At 38.8% G+C, this 2,582-nt stretch overlaps 1 long non-coding RNA gene across 1 annotated transcript; it reads right to left on the bottom strand.

Annotated features, from left to right (window-relative positions):
- Nucleotides 1-1,384: 1,384 nt before the first annotated feature.
- Nucleotides 1,385-2,230, bottom strand: LOC147633204 (uncharacterized). The gene is made up of 3 exons (XR_015267049.1): nt 2,100-2,230; nt 1,664-2,008; nt 1,385-1,579 (listed from the first exon to the last, which is right to left on the bottom strand). It is a non-coding gene; the product is annotated as an uncharacterized LOC147633204 (long non-coding RNA).
- Between the last annotated feature and the right edge of the window lie 352 nt (nt 2,231-2,582).

Here is a 2,582-nt window from a genome sequence, read left to right as displayed (position 1 = left end):
CTAATATATAAAATGTCTTCTGTATCCACCAAAAATGCTACATCGAAACTGTCTTTAAATGTCTTTAAAAAAAAGTTCAAATATCACGCTACATCCACCAAAAATGCTAATATCCAAAATGTCTTCTGTCTTCACAAAAAATGCTAAGATCCAAAATGTCTTTAGTCTTCTTCAAACTGCAAAAAAGTAAGAAATTAATGAACATTGCATTTATAGAGGATTATGGGGTATTAACAGTGCCTTGTCTTATTAATTTGGGAATTACCTTTGTAGAATATGGCTCCAATAGCTTATTATATATGCGATGGTCCTTTTCAAAGATAATAACATTATGTTCCATGACCGCTGCAATAAGTCCAAGAGTTCCAGTCCCAGCAAACAAGTCAACAATAGTATCCCCTGTCTTTGAAAAGAGAGATACTATGTACTTGCATAGCCTCTGCCCTCTTTGGCAACCACCTCTCCAAGGCTTTCCCTTTCGTTTTACCATATCCTCTTCAGGAACACTACATAAACACAGAGATGAGAGACCCAAAAACCTAAACCCTAAATACATAGACATTGTTTTTAATCACAGATCCAGAGTCGATCCCTTACATATCTTGAATGAGGTCTTGTTCCAGATCTAATTCACTCCCAATATTTTGCTCTTCCACCTTATCTCCATACATCCGTAAATACTGCCTTGGTGTACTTGAGCGTACAAAAACAGATAGAATAAGACATGCAACCTGTAATGAAATCCATTCAAATAGTAGTGAATTCCTTAGGCTATAAGTTGAAATAGACATAGACATAAGAATTTTTGTAGAAGAGAAGTGTGCAGCTACCTTTGTTACAAGTTGTCCCATCTTCTTTCCCACTGGTGGAGTGCATTTGACCCCACAAATCCTCTAGATGTTGCCTCATGCTCTATCTTCACTCCTTCTTCCATTGTATAAAGGCATGTTATGAAGCCATGATCATTAAGACAAAAGTCTACAAATTGAAAAGTTGCCTCATATAGACTTTCGCTAACCACATTCCAAGGTGGCACTCTGTGTCCCAAACAACCCTCAACAACGAGGTTTGAGGGGAAGTCTACAAACACCATCTCCACACAATAGTCAGTCCTTTTCCCATGGACTTTTCCTTTATTACAAAGCACATTCATGGCTTCCAAAACATGTTTGAATAGAGGGGATGGCCCTTCTATGTTCTTACAGTCCCTTGCAAGGTCCTCGATGGAGGTATTGAATGCATATACCATGCCTGCAAATTCCCACAATGCAAGAAGAAACACAGAAGAAGATTGATTGGTAAGAGAAAATTATTTATCACCCCAATAAACATACACTACTGTTAACGGCATGATATCACCTTTCAAAGGTGCTGGTTGGATCATAGACGAGGCTACATGTACATTGCCCGAAGTACTTGTTGTTTGATGTACTTCTCTTTGTCTCCTATTTGCATCCAATGCTTGACTCACTATATCCCTCCCTAGGTTAACTGGTAGAGGGTGCATTCTAGATGTAGAGGCTATAGATGTGGCATGAGAGCTCGTAGAGCAGCCACGTACTGCAGTCAATGGTATACTCTGCACAAAGACAACTTATGGTTATAAATTACCTCATCAAAAAACTTTATCATCGTGCAAAAATCAGAGACAACTTATGGTTACCTCATCAGAACCCTCCACTATGGTCATCTTAGCCAATATAGCTAAGTGTTGATCATGTAATTGAATTTCTTCATCTGGCACAACAAACCTCTCCATGTCTAGCCACCAGGGGCATCTTGTCTTTTCAACACTTGATAGAGGCTAACCATGCATTTCAAAAATAGATAACATACGTTTTATCATCATACATACATTTTATCATCATGACCATGATTACAGAAAACACTTACTCTCCCAAGGTGCAGATCCGCATATATATATCGTGGAGTATCCTCGCAAATCCATAACAACACAAGAGGTGGTATGGCCTGTACTACACCACTATCCACCTCTTTCAGCAGCCATCTAAATTCCAAATGGAAAGGAAAACTAAAGTCAATAGGCTATATAAGAAGCATAAGGAGAAGAAATAAAATTGACCAAGTTTTTTTTTTACCTATAAACAACTCGATGTGTTGCAGAGCGTAGCCCTTTTTGTGTGTCCATATCATTGCTAAATTTTATATCCCCCTGATGAACTCTGAAAGCTTTTTTGAAATACTTTCGTCGATGAAAGACGACATAGTTTATAAAGGAATTAATGGAAGGTAAGGAGATTCTATCACAATTTTCAATCTCCTCCAGAAGCTTGGAGCCATAAGAACTTATTTGTAGCCAGAACACAAATGAATGTAGCCACTCTCTAGCTTTTGCTTTGTCTTTAGGCAAGTACTCTATCTCTCGAATGCTAGCTTGTGAATTATCCAACATTCGAACTAAGAATGCCTTATCTTCATCCCTAACTTGTGCAGCCCCAATCATGTTCAGTTTCTCTTCTGTCGCAATATGGGTCCCTGCTGCATGCCAAGGAAGTGACAAAACAGCACGCCAAAAGTATTCTCCATTGGCAGGGTCTGCTATGCGGGCAAACTTTCCCACC

This window comes from Cibotium barometz, chromosome 12 (assembly GCF_041138505.1).
Source record: "Cibotium barometz isolate CiBa-2024 chromosome 12, ASM4113850v1, whole genome shotgun sequence".
Taxonomy (NCBI): domain Eukaryota; kingdom Viridiplantae; phylum Streptophyta; class Polypodiopsida; order Cyatheales; family Cibotiaceae; genus Cibotium; species Cibotium barometz.
The sequence above is the reverse complement of the archived record's forward strand: the minus strand, read 5'-3'. Positions and strand labels throughout refer to the sequence as shown.